The sequence below is a fragment of the Pseudophryne corroboree genome, chromosome 6 (assembly GCF_028390025.1).
Source record: "Pseudophryne corroboree isolate aPseCor3 chromosome 6, aPseCor3.hap2, whole genome shotgun sequence".
Lineage (NCBI taxonomy): Eukaryota > Metazoa > Chordata > Amphibia > Anura > Myobatrachidae > Pseudophryne > Pseudophryne corroboree.
The window spans coordinates 613,710,312-613,725,256 of record NC_086449.1 but is presented as its reverse complement, the minus strand read 5'-3'; the positions used below and the strand labels follow the sequence as shown (position 1 = coordinate 613,725,256).

The 14,945-nt window shown below is 45.5% G+C and overlaps 1 protein-coding gene across 3 annotated transcripts in view; it reads right to left on the bottom strand.

Moving 5' to 3' along the window:
* NEURL1B (neuralized E3 ubiquitin protein ligase 1B) overlaps window positions 1-14,945 on the bottom strand; it is a 751,932-nt gene that overhangs the window by 366,783 nt on the left and 370,204 nt on the right. The gene's annotated exons all lie outside the window — the stretch shown is intronic.

Genomic DNA, 14,945 nt, shown 5'->3' with positions numbered 1-14,945 from the left:
TGTTGCATCGTCCGCATTTGAATGCTCCTGTGCATTTCAGAAATGTTTGATTCGTTCTTTCATTGGTGGTGTCACGTAACATGCTGGGTGCAAGATGGTCTTTTAAACTCTTGGATTTGCGAAAGACTATCTGTGGTTTTTCCGGGAGGATTTCTTTCAATACAGGATCCATAAGTAGGATTTTCCAATGTTCCTTGAGGGATGATTTGATATGGTTCTCATGGTGGTTGTAAGTGGTGATGAATGCGGTGGATTCCTTAGGGTCTTCCTTCTTTTTATATTCTAGAAGGTCCTCCCTCTTTAAGGTATTTGTTCTTGCAGTGGCCTTGTCCAGAATCGATTTTGGATATGACTTCTCTTCAAATCTTTTTCTGTAAATGGCTACCTGTTCATTGCAGTCCTCTTTCTTGCTACAGTTCCTCTTAATTCTATGGAACTGAGAGTAAGGGATGTTGTCTTTCCATGTTTTTGCGTGGCTGCTGTGGTAGTGGAGGTAGCTGTTTTTGTCAACCCCTTTAATGAAGTTTTTAGTTACCACTGACGATCCTTCACCTATTAATACTAAATCCAGGTATTCTATTGAAGTTTTGTTTGTGTTGTAAGTAAATGAGAGATTCATATCAATTTCTAAAAGGTTAAAAAATTCCATAAAAAGTTCCAGGCTGCCATTCCATATTATTAAAATATCGTCGATATAACGTTTGTACAAGATCACATTTTCCTTGAAATATTGAGTGTTATACACATAGAGTTCCTCCCATTGTCCCATAAATAGGTTTGCGAAACTTGGTGCAAAAATCGTTCCCATTGCGGTCCCACAGCGTTGAAGATAAAAGTTCTCTAAAAATTTAAAATAGTTTCGACTCAGAATAAAATTCATCACATCACAGATAAAAACTCTTTGAGTCGTTGTAAGGGTAGGATCCTGATCTAGAAAGTCCTTACATGCCTTAATACCTTTAGAATGCTCAATGCACGTGTATAGAGATTGAACATCTATTGTAATCCATAAGTAGCTATCTTTCCATTCTATGGATTTCATCAGGTTCAATACCATGGTTGTGTCTTTGAGATATGACGGTAGTTCCTTAACATATGGGTTTAGAAAAACATCTACATACTCGGACAATTTTGATGTTAAGGAATCAATTCCAGCGACAATAGGTCTCCCTGGTGGATTTAAAAGGTTTTTATGGATTTTCGGCAGGTAATAGAAAATGGGGGTTATGGGACTAGACTGCATTAAAAATTGGAATTCCTCTTTCGTGATGCTTCCATTCCGAAGTCCTTGTGTGAGGAGTATTCTCAATTCTTCTATATATAAATCCTTGGGGTCATGTTTTTTACTTTTTGCAAAATAAATTGTTTTTATTCTTTTACAAAAAAGGTCTTTTTATCCTGTCCTTTAAAAATTGCATTTTAGTCCACTAATATATTTTTTTAAATAAACACCAGTTGGTCGCCACAGCCCCTACCTACCCATATATATATATATATATATATAGGAAAGAGTGGATAAGGTGTTTCGTGACCAATGGTATCGTATAGAATTATGGAGATCAGATGTATTTAAAGAGTAATCACAAAATTGCATTCACAGATACTTAGCGCTAGTAAAATCATAAAAGATACCAAAGCCATAAGTTAAAAAGCTGCTTCTGGAGCTGAATATACATAAAAAAATACATCCATAAATTATTATAAAACAAGAGGACATTAAAAAAAAATTGGACTTTGGAAGTGGGGCGGAGGGGACGTCGCACGCGGTCAGGACAGGAAGTCCGTGGCCAGATAACTTTTCAAGACTGGTTTACTAGGTGGTCATCTGCACTAAGCCGCACTGCTATTGTCCCAATTTAACTGGATTATCCGGTAACTTCAGTGAGCTAATTTGTGTGCTGAGAATTATATACGGTATGAGACTTGTAGTTCCATGGTTTGTCCTTTCAACAGAATCTGTCAAACACTCACTAAGACTTTTAATCCATGTTTTACATGCACCCAATTATCTTTTCAGCATGAGACTTTTATCAGGGATATTAACGTTAATTTATTCTTATATATATATCACAGGAGATGCCATGATTACGAGCCATGTTCCCGCTTTCCCTCACATGGGGCCTCTCAACCAGGGACATGCGGTGAGCTAAATGGCTCAGGAGTCACTGACTAGCACCAGAGCCAGATTTACATGCAATATCTGAGCCAAAGGGTACATATGGGCATTATACACAGGTGCAGAAGTATAAACTCCTGTTAATTTGATGAGTTTTGATCAGAGATGTGCAGAAAAGATAGACAGTGCCTCGCCTGCCATATACTTTTTACTCCAGAATTTTGGCTATAAAATTTATTAGAATAAAGCTAGGAAGATATTTCAAACATATTCTTTGTATTTTTCATATACGTTATACAGTCAAAACTATGGTACAAACGTCAGTATGACAGTAAAGGCACTGCCTCACCTGCCTCACCCCACCGCATGTCACTGTTCTCAAACCCCCCCCCCCCCCCCTTCTTCCCCAGGTGGAACGGCAGGACAGTGTTTAAAAATGGGACTGTCCCGCCAAAGTCTGTACAGTTGGTAGGTATGCTGCAGTACCCCTTGGACTCCTTTCCCAATGAAAGGGAGAGCAGGGTCAGTGTTAAATAACTATTCCTAGGGCACCTAGAAATCTTGCACTGGCGACGACTTTCTATTTCTTTTTTTTCTAGGGTCCACTGTCCAGTGCTCTGTGCTATTGCATTGCGTGCATGTGCTGTAGCACAGGATTCCTGAAGGACCTGCTGTTAGCACGACACAGGTCCCAGTGCCCGCCCGCTCTATTACAACAGAAGGAGACAGCAGAGCTGCTGCTCTCCTTTGGGATGGGGGTAAAGTGTAGAAAACGATGGGGGGATTTCGGTATGTCCCGGATCTGCCTATATATATATATATATATATATATATATATATATATATATATATATATATATATATATATATATATATATAAGAATTTTTGACTTGCGCACTCACCAATCAATGAATAAATAAGATTTTACTTACCGATAAATCTATTTCTCGTAGTCCGTAGTGGATGCTGGGACTCCGTCAGGACCATGGGGATTAGCGGCTCCGCAGGAGACAGGGCACAAAAATAAAAGCTTTAGGACTAGGTGGTGTGCACTGGCTCCTCCCCCTATGACCCTCCTCCAAGCCTCAGTTAGGATACTGTGCCCGGACGAGCGTACACAATAAGGAAGGATTTTGAATCCCGGGTAAGACTCATACCAGCCACACCAATCACACCGTACAACTTGTGATCTGAACCCAGTTAACAGTATGACAAACGTAGGAGCCTCTGAACAGACGGCTCACAACAATAACAACCCGATATTTTTGTAACAATAACTATGTACAAGTATTGCAGACAATCCGCACTTGGGATGGGCGCCCAGTATCCACTACGGACTACGGGAAATAGATTTATCGGTAAGTAAAATCTTATTTTCTCTGACGTCCTAGTGGATGCTGGGACTCCGTCAGGACCATGGGGATTATACCAAAGCTCCCAAACGGGCGGGAGAGTGCGGATGACTCTGCAGCACCGAATGAGAGAACTCCAGGTCCTCTTTAGCCAGGGTATCAAATTTGTAGAATTTTACAAACGTGTTCTCCCCCGACCACGTAGCTGCTCGGCAGAGTTGTAATGCCGAGACCCCTCGGGCAGCCGCCCAAGATGAGCCCACCTTCCTTGTGGAATGGGCCTTGATAGATTTAGGCTGTGGCAGGCCTGCCACAGAATGTGCAAGTTGAATTGTGCTACAAATCCAACGAGCAATCGTCTGCTTAGAAGCAGGAGCACCCAGCTTGTTGGGTGCATACAGTATAAACAGCGAGTCAGATTTTCTGACTCCAGCCGTCCTTGAAATATATATTTTCAATGCCCTGACAACGTCCAGCAACTTGGAATCCTCCAAATCGCTAGTAGCCGCAGGCACCACAATAGGTTGGTTCAGGTGAAACGCTGAAACCACCTTAGGCAGAAACTGAGGACGCGTCCGCAGTTCTGCCCTGTCCGAATGGAAAATCAGATATGGGCTTTTATACGATAAAGCCGCCAATTCTGACACTCTCCTGGCTGAAGCCAGGGCCAGTAGCATGGTTACTTTCCATGTAAGATATTTCAAATCCACCGATTTGAGTGGCTCAAACCAATGGGATTTGAGAAAATCCAAAACTACATTAAGATCCCACGGAGCCACTGGGGGCACAACCGGGGGCTGTATATGTAGTACTCCTTTTACAAAAGTCTGGACTTCAGGAACTGAAGCCAATTCTTTCTGGAAGAAAATCGACAGGGCCGAAATTTGAACCTTAATGGACCCTAATTTGAGGCCCATAGACAATCCTGTTTGCAGGAAATGTAGGAAACGACCCAGTTGAAATTCCTCCGTCGGGGCCTTTCTGGCCTCACACCACGCAACATATTTTCTCCAAATGCGGTGATAATGTTGTGCAGTCACCTCCTTCCTGGCTTTTACCAGGGTAGGGATGACCTCTTCCGGAATGCCTTTTTCCCTTAGAATTCGGCGTTCAACCGCCATGCCGTCAAACGCAGCCGCGGTAAGTCTTGGAATAGACACGGTCCCTGCTGAAGCAGGTCCCGTCTTAGAGGTAGAGGCCACGGATCTTCCGTGAGCATCTCCTGAAGTTCCGGGTACCAAGTTCTTCTTGGCCAATCCGGAGCCACGAGTATCGTTCTTACTCCCTTTTGCCGTATAATTCTCAGTACTTTTGGTATGAGAGGCAGAGGAGGAAACACATACACTGACTGGAACACCCATGGTGTTACCAGAGCGTCCACAGCTATTGCCTGAGGGTCTCTTGACCTGGCGCAATACCTGTCCAGTTTTTTGTTGAGGCGGGACGCCATCATATCCACCTTTGGTTTTTCCCAACGGTTCACAATCATGTGGAAGACTTCTGGATGAAGTCCCCACTCTCCCGGGTGTAGATCGTGTCTGCTGAGGAAGTCCGCTTCCCAGTTGTCCACTCCCGGAATGAACACTGCTGACAGTGCTATCACATGATCTTCCGCCCAGCGAAGAATCCTTGCAGCTTCTGCCATTGCCCTCCTGCTTCTTGTGCCGCCCTGTCTGTTTACGTGGGCGACTGCCGTGATGTTGTCCGACTGGATCAACACCGGCTGACCCTGAAGCAGGGGTTTTGCCAGGCTTAGAGCATTGTAAATCGCTCTTAGCTCCAGTATATTTATGTGAAGAGACATCTCCAGGCTTGACCACACTCCCTGGAAGTTTCTTCCCTGTGTGACCGCTCCCCAGCCTCTCAGACTGGCATCCGTGGTCACCAGGACCCAGTCCTGTATGCCGAATCTGCGGCCCTCTAACAGATGAGCACTCTGCAACCACCACAGAAGAGACACCCTTGTCCGTGGAGACAAAGTTATCCGCTGATGCATCTGCAGATGCGATCCGGACCATTTGTCCAGCAGATCCCACTGAAAAGTTCGTGCGTGGAATCTGCCGAATGGAATCGCTTCGTAAGAAGCCACCATTTTTCCCAGGACTCTTGTGCATTGATGCACAGACACTTTTCCTGGTTTTAGGAGGTTCCTGACAAGTTCGGATAACTCCCTGGCTTTCTCCTCCGGAAGAAACACCTTTTTCTGAACCGTGTCCAGAATCATTCCCAGGAACAGCAGACGTGTCGTCGGGGTCAATTGAGATTTTGGAAAATTCAGAATCCACCCGTGCTGTTGCAGCACTACTTGGGTTAGTGCTACTACGTCCCCCAGCTGTTCTCTGGACCTTGCCCTTATCAGGAGATCGTCCAAGTAAGGGATAATTAATACGCCTTTTCTTCGCAGAAGAAACATCATTTCGGCCATTACCTTGGTAAAGACCCGAGGTGCCGTGGACAATCCAAACGGCAGCGTCTGAAACTGATAATGACAGTTTTGCACCACGAACCTGAGGTACCCTTGATGTGAAGGGCAAATTGGGACATGCAGGTAAGCATCCTTGATGTCCAGGGACACCATAAAGTCCCCTTCTTCCAGATTCGCTATCACTGCTCTGAGTGACTCCATCTTGAACTTGAATTTTTGTATGTACAGGTTCAAAGATTTCAGATTTAGAATAGGTCTTACCGAGCCGTCCGGCTTCGGTACCACAAATAGTGTGGAATAATACCCCTTTCCCTGTTGTAGGAGGGGTACCTTGACTATCACCTGCTGAGAATACAGCTTGTGAATGGCTTCCAATACCGTCGCCCTGTCTGAGGGAGACGTTGGCAGAGCAGACTTTAGGAACCGGCGAGGGGGAGACTTCTCGAATTCCAACCTGTAACCCTGAGATACTACCTGCAGGATCCAGGGGTCCACCTGTGAGTGAGCCCACTGTGCGCTGAAATTCTTGAGTCGACCCCCCACCGCCCCTGAGTCCGCTTGTAAAGCCCCAACGTCATGCTGAGGGCTTTGCAGAAGCCGGGGATGGCTTCTGCTCCTGGGAGGGAGCTGCTTGGTGCACTCTCTTACCCTTTCCTTTGCCTCGGGGCAGATATGACTGTCCTTTTGCCCGCTTGTTCTTATAGGAACGAAAGGACTGCGGCTGAAAAGACGGTGTCTTTTTCTGTTGGGAGGGGACCTGAGGTAAAAAGGTGGATTTCCCGGCTGTTGCCGTGGCCACCAAATCCGATAGACCGACCCCAAATAATTCCTCCCCTTTATACGGCAATACTTCCATATGCCGTTTGGAATCCGCATCACCTGACCACTGTCGCGTCCATAAACTTCTTCTGGCAGATATGGACATCGCACTTACTCTCGATGCCAGAGTGCAAATATCCCTCTGAGCATCTCGCATATAAAGAAAAGCATCCTTTAATTGCTCTATAGTCAATAAAATACTGTCCCTATCCAGGGTATCAATATTTTCAGTCAGGGAATCCGACCAAACCACCCCAGCACTGCACATCCATGCAGAGGCGATGGCTGGTCGCAGTATAACACCAGTATGAGTGTATATACTTTTCAGGGTAGTTTCCAGCCTCCTATCAGCTGGATCCTTGAGGGCGGCCGTTTCAGGAGACGGTAACGCCACTTGTTTTGATAAGCGTGTGAGTGCCTTATCCACCCTAGGGGGTGTTTCCCAGCGCGCCCTAACCTCTGGCGGGAAAGGATATAATGCCAATAACTTCTTTGAAATTAGCAGTTTTCTATCGGGGTTAACCCACGCTTCATCACACACTTCATTCAATTCCTCTGATTCAGGAAAAACTACAGGTAGTTTTTTCAGACCCCACATAATACCCCTTTTTGTGGTACTTGCAGTATCAGAGATATGCAAAGCCTCCTTCATTGCCGTGATCATATAACGTGTGGCCCTACTGGAAAATACGTTTGTTTCTTCACCGTCGACACTAGATTCGGTGTCCGTGTCTGGGTCTGTGTCGACCGACTGAGGTAAAGGGCGTTTTACAGCCCCTGACGGTGTCTGAGAGGCCTGGACAGGTACTAACTGGTTTGCCGGCCGTCTCATGTCGTCAACTGATTTTTGTAACGTGCTGACATTATCACGTAATTCCATAAACAAAGCCATCCATTCCGGTGTCGACTCCCTAGGGGGTGACATCACCATTACCGGCAATTGCTCCGCCTCCACACCAACATCGTCCTCATACATGTCGACACACACGTACCGACACACAGCAGACACACAGGGAATGCTCTTATCGAAGACAGGACCCCACTAGCCCTTTGGGGAGACAGAGGGAGAGTTTGCCAGCACACACCCAAGCGCTATAAATATATAGGAACAACCCTACAGAAGTGTTGTTTCCTTTATAGCAGCTTAATATATCAATATCGCCAAAAAAGTGCCCCCCCTCTCTGTTTTTTTACCCTGTTTCTGTAGTGCAGTGCAGGGGAGAGTCCTGGGAGCCTTCCTCGCAGCGGAGCTGTGCAGGAAAATGGCGCTGTGTGCTGAGGAGATAGGCCCCGCCCCCTATTTCGGCGGGCTCTTCTCCCGGTGTTTGTGAGACCTGGCAGGGGTTAAATACATCCATATAGCCCCAGGGGCTATATGTGATGTATTTTTAGCCAGAACAAGGTATTATCATTGCTGCCCAGGGCGCCCCCCCCCCCAGCGCCCTGCACCCTCAGTGACCGCTGGTGTGAAGTGTGCTGACAACAATGGCGCACAGCTGCAGTGCTGTGCGCTACCTCATGAAGACTGAAAAGTCTTCTGCCGCCGGTTTCTGGACCTCTTCACTTTTCGGCATCTGCAAGGGGGTCGGCGGCGCGGCTCCGGGACCGGACACCATGGCCGGGCCTGTGTTCGATCCCTCTGGAGCTAATGGTGTCCAGAAGCCTAAGAAGCCAATCCATCCTGCACGCAGGTGAGTTCACTTCTTCTCCCCTAAGTCCCTCGTTGCAGTGAGCCTGTTGCCAGCAGGACTCACTGAAAATAAAAAACCTAATAACTTTTTCTAAGCAGCTCTTTAGGAGAGCCACCTAGATTGCATCCTGCTCGGACGGGCACAAAAACCTAACTGAGGCTTGGAGGAGGGTCATAGGGGGAGGAGCCAGTGCACACCACCTAGTCCTAAAGCTTTTATTTTTGTGCCCTGTCTCCTGCGGAGCCGCTAATCCCCATGGTCCTGACGGAGTCCCAGCATCCACTAGGACGTCAGAGAAAAAAGTTCTTTATTGATAGGCAAATACTCACAAAAAACTACATAGCAGAAGGTGCATATGTATAAAGTCGACGTTTCGGTCCATCAAGGACCATCTTCAGGACAAGCAACAGAACATCCTTAAGGCAGCTCAGCAAAAAGCAGAATGAACTGTGTTCCATAACATTGAGGTATTTAAACACTGGAGCATTACCCATAGACACTCTGTGCAAACTGATGCATCATGGGACATATAACACTAATGAAGCACAAAAAGTTACATAAATAGTAATACCTGAAGCTTACAACATATGGCCAACATGAGAAATTAGCGCATGACTCACCAGACAAACTCAGAGGTGTGTAAATAAGCCATAAACATTAATTAATGCCCGCGCCCAAAACGGAAACAGGAAGTGCCGTGCGTTTCACAGTCAGTAGAACGCACGCCAACTGCAATGAGACACAACCTCCGAAAATGGAAGTGACGCGGCCGGTGGTCACAAGTGGTGATTGAGGAGGTCGGAGTTGAACTCGCTAAGATCAGGAAGGATATTGCTGTATTTAATGGAACTCTTCTACCGTCTCTCAATGTTGATAAATCAACTAACTGGTGTGAACGGATGACTGAACAGATCACCAAGTTTCAACAGGATCTCATAGTTTTCAAACGTAAAAAATTGAGTACAGTTAATTATGATTACACCAATCACCAAGTCTACCCCTGGCTCAAAGGTGAATCTGTTAATTATAGACGCAGACGGCTTAATTATGTCAACCCAATATACAAGATGTTGATTTTTCCTCATCTTCTCAATCACAATCAGAAACAGATCCTGCTGATATTAGTGATACTAATTATGCTGATCAAAGACCACCGAGTGGGACAGTTTTTTTAGGCACCATGGCGGCCACTGGCAGAGGCCGAGGAGCAGGTACCCCACGAGGAGGGCGGGGTACAAGAAGAAGAGCGGAACAAACCGCTATTAGATACTGTGTTCAATTTGTCTCAACATACATTGACGGCCTCTGAAAATGAGGTTCTGGCACTTGGTCTTTCATTTGTTCCCACATGCACACATGACAACTTCCATTGGTCGGTAGACCATTTCAAATTGGGACGCAAACTAGGTTTGCGCGAATTTTTTGGTAATAATGAAGTTGTTCCTTCTCGTTCTCATATTCTTAAAGCACCCAGTCAATTTGATCCACAGAGTTCTAATGCTAGTCTTAAGACCTTCTTAAGGGTGGTAGAAAATGATATGACCAAGACAACACATAAACCTAGGTATGACAATCTTACCTCTAGTCAAAGATCAGCCTTAAAGGGGTTAATTAATAATCATCAGATAGTCATTCGTCAGGCAGATAAGGGGGGCGCAGTTGTCTTGCAAGATTGGTCTAAATATAATAATGAGATACTCCGACAATTGGGTGATTCCAATACATATCGTAGAGTAATAGGCCCTACACACTGGCCGACATCAGTCAAAGATATGAACAATCTCGTCCATAAATGAACGAGATACCGTTCATATCTTTGAGTGTGGAGGCTCCAGCGATGAACGATGCGCGGCCCCGCGCTCGTTCATCGCTGGTCCCCCGTTGGCTGTACATGCAGGCCAATATGGACGATCTCGTCCATATTTGCCTGCACTTCAATGCAGCCGGGTGACGGGGGGAGTGAAGAAACTTCACTCCCCCCGTCACTGCCCCCCCCGTCGCCGGGTCGCCTGTCAGCCGTATCCGCCGTCGGGCAGCTCGGCGGTGGATCGGCCAATGTGTAGGGCCCTTTAGTGACAATCCTATGCCCCGCCTTAAATGTGTCATTGATAGGACATTAGACATGGCTCTAACTCAGGGTTGGGTTGAGGCCGATATGATGGGTTTCCTAAAAGTGGAACATCCGATCTGCCCTATTCTTTACACCTTGCCTAAGATCCACAAAACCCTTGTGGATCCACCAGGGCGACCCATCATATCAGCCCGTGGATCTCTGTTACAACCATTAGCAGTTTGTTGATGCTTTTCTTCAACCTATTGTAACTTCTCTTCCTAGTTACTTGAGAGACACTGGTCATGTCCTTGATGGGATAGCCGAGTTGGGTTCCTTACAGCAGAATGTATTATTAGCAACTCTCGATGTCAAATCCCTATATACTGTCATCCCACACGATGAGGGATTGGCCTCAGTGGCTTCTGCATTAAGGTCATTTCCACCAAAAGGCCCACCCTCTGATTTTCTGCTAGATCTGACGCGTCTAGTTTTGACCAATAACCATTTCCTCTATGGAGGTGCCTATTATATGCAAACTACGGGCACCGCTATGGGGTGAAATTTGGCGCCGGCTTACGCCAACCTTTATATGGCAAGTTACGAACAAAAATACATTTTGCCTTTATTTGGAACTTCGATATTGTACTATAAAAGGTTTATTGATGATTTCCTTGTACTTTGGCTTGGTACTGGCGAACAATTTACCACAATGGTCAGTTATCTTAATTCTTTAGACACTCCTATTAGGTTCACAAGTAGTGTTGATTCGACCAGCATCAACTTTCTAGATGTCACCTTTTTTCGACAAGGTGACAAATTGGTCACTACCCTATATAGGAAGGATACAGATCGTAATACACTCTTGTTCTCATCAAGTCATCACCCAAGTCCTTTGAAGGAAGGACTCCCCATTTCCCAAGTTTTGAGGATCCTGAGTATCAATTCAGACCCACATCGAGCTGAAGAACAGATTAGTGAAATGTCACAACGCTTTCTTACGCGTGGTTACACCCAAAAAACCATCAACAGATGTCTTCAAAAAGCACGTAATAAATTCTCTGGCAATACTCACATTAAACATTTTGACAATGGGGGTCATTCCGAGTTGTTCGCTCGTTATTTTTTTCTCGCAACGGAGCGATTAGTCGCTAATGCGCATGCGCAATGTCCGCAGTTCGACTGCGCCAAGTAAATTTGCTATGCAGTTAGGTATTTTACTCACGGCATTACAAGGTTTTTTCTTCGTTCTGGTGATCGTAATGTGATTGACAGGAAGTGGGTGTTTCTGGGCGGAAACTGGCCGTTTTATGGGAGTGTGTGAAAAAACGCTACCGTTTCTGGGAAAAACACGGGAGTGGCCGGAGAAACGGAGGAGTGTCTGGGCGAACGCTGGGTGTGTTTGTGACGTCAAACCAGGAACGACAAGCACTGAACTGATCGCAGATGCCGAGTAAGTCTGGAGCTACTCAGAAACTGCTAAGAAGTGTCCATTCGCAATTCTGCTAATCTTTCGTTCGCAATTTTGATAAGCTAAGATTCACTCCCAGTAGGTGGCGGCTTAGCGTGTGCAAAGCTGCTAAACGCAGCGTGCGAGCGAACAACTCGGAATGACCCTCAATAGTCGTATTATCTTTACGAGCACTTATGATTGTATGGCCCATCAAGCTAAAAAGGTCATTACACAACATTGGCCGATTGTGTCAAGTGAACCAAGCCTGGGCAGTCTGGGGGCGACTCCACCTTTGTGTACTTATCGACGAGGTCCCAATTTAAGGAATATGCTTATGCGTCCACTACTACAGCCACGGAAGAACCAGGGAACTTGGTTACCAGGTAGGAGGACCGGCTGCTTCAGATGTGCTGACTGCACGACTTGTCGCTCAATGCTTACAGGGTCATATTTCACTCACCCACATAGTGGTAAAAAAATACGCATTAAACATTACCTTCACTGCCAGATGAGTTTTGTCATATACCTTCTCGTCTGCCCCTGTGGACTGATGTACGTGGACATGACTAAACGTAACTTCAGGGACCGCATGGCCAGCCACAGATCCTCGATAAGAGCGGCCCTTGATACTGGAGTGTCAGATAAACCAGTAGCAAGACACTGTTTTGAAGCCACACATTCAATTGCTAGCATCAGATATATGCTTATTGATCATGTACCGATTAACATCAGAGGTGGAGATCGACTTAAGAAATTGAGAGAACGTGAAGCACGTTGGATATACACACTCGACACCGTTCAGCCACGTGGGCATAATGAACATAATCCCTACAATGTTTTGCACTAATTATCAGCAACTTGGATAAGTGGAGTCTCTTTCCTTGCTTAATTTTTTAATTTTTGAAATTTTTTCTTTTTTTAGTTGACAGAGGTGACCTTAATGTTTGATTATTGTTCATATTAGTTTATGCATGTTTGTTTGTTTATTTTAATATTGTTTCATAAAGAGGTTGTTATAGTACTGGGACTGTTCCCATATTCACTCTGATGCTCCTCTTTTATAGTTGCAACAATGAAGCATATTATGTCTATTAAATATACAATTATATATAGGTTGATTCATTCAAATTGTAATACACTAGGCTGTATTTGAAGTTTAACTTTGGCATCTGCCCCCTGTTCAGCGTCGCAGATCGTGGAGCTTAAGGCTTTTTCTATATTTGCCCCCTGTCCAGCGCCGCTGATTGTGGAGCTTAAGGCATTTCCTGTATTTGCTTTCCACTGTGAGTGGAACGCTTGTGACCTCCGGCCGCGTCACTTCCGTTTTCGGAGGTTGTGTCTCATTGCAGTTGGCGTGCGTTCCACTGACTGTGGAAAGCACGGCACTTCCTGTTTCCGTTTTGGGCGCGGGCATTAATTTATATGTTTATGGCTTATTTACACACCTCTGAGTTTGTCTAGTAAGTCATGCGCTATTTTCTCTTGTTGGCCATATGTTGTAAGTTTCAGGTATTACTATTTATGTAACTTTTTGTGCTTCATTAGTTTTATATGTCCCATGATGCATCAGTTTGCACAGAGTGTCTATGGGTAATGATCCAGTGTTTAAATACCTCAATGTTATGGAACACAGTTCATTCTGCTTTTTGCTGAGCTGCCTTAAGGATGTTCTGTTGCTTGTCCTGAAGATGGTCCTTAATGGACCGAAACGTCGACCTTATACATATGCACCTTCTGGTATGTAGTTTTTTGTGAGTATTTGCCTATCAATAAATAACTTTTTATTCATTAATTGGTGAGTGCGCAAGTCAAAAATTCTTTATACTGGATTCAACAAATCTATATTGGAGCACCCCGCAGTTGGATTCCCTGTTATATGGCGTGCGGACATTGTATTCTATATGTATATATATATATATATACATACATATATACATACATACATACATACATATACATACATACATACACACTGCTCACAAAAATAAAGGGAACACTTAAACAGCACATCCTAGATCTGAATGAATGAAATATTCTTATTAAATACTTTGTTCTTTACATAGTTGAATGTGCGGACAACAAAATCACACAAAAATTATCGATGGAAATCAAATTTATTAACCCATGGAGGTCTGGATTTGGAGTCACACTCAAAATTAAAGTGGAAAAACACACTACAGGCTGATCCAACTTTGATGTAATGTCCTTAAAATAAGTAAAAATGAGGCTCAGTAGTGTGTGTGGCCTCCACGTGCCTGTATGATCTCCGTACAACGCCTGGGCATGCTCCTGATGAGGTGGCGGATGGACCTGGACTAAAGCATCCGCCAACTCCTGGACAGTCTGTGGCGTTGGTGGATGGAGCGAGACATGATGTCCCAGATGTGCTCAATTGGATTCAGGTTTGGGGAACAGGCGGGCCAGTCCATAGCATCAATGCCTTCGTCTTGCAGTAACTGCTGACACACTCCAGCCACATGAGGTCTAGCAATATCTTGCATTAGGAGGAACCCAGGGCCAACCACACCAGCATATGGTCTCACAAGGGGTCTGAGGATCTCGGTACCTAATGGCAGTCAGGCTACCTCTGGCGAGCACATGGAGGGCTGTGCGGCCCCCCAAAGAGATGCCACCCCACACCATTACTGACCCACTGCCAAACCGGTCATGCTGGAGGATGCTGCAGGCAGCAGAAAGTTCTCCATGGCGTCTCCAGACTCTGTCACATGTGCTCAGTGAGAACCTGCTTTCATCTGTGAAGAGCACAGGGCGCCAGTGGCGAATTTGCCAGTCTTGGTGTTCTCTGGCAAATGCCAAACGTCCTGCACGGTGTTGGGCTGTAAGCACAACCCCCACCTGTGGACGTCGGGCCCTCATACCACCCTCATGGAGTCTGTTTCTGATTGTTTGAGTAGACACATGCACATTTGTGGCTTGCTGGAGGTCATTTTGCAGGGCTCTGGCAGTGCTCCTCCTGTTCCTCCTTACACAAAGGCGGAGGTAGCGGTCCTGCTGCTGGGTTGTTGCCCTCCTATGGC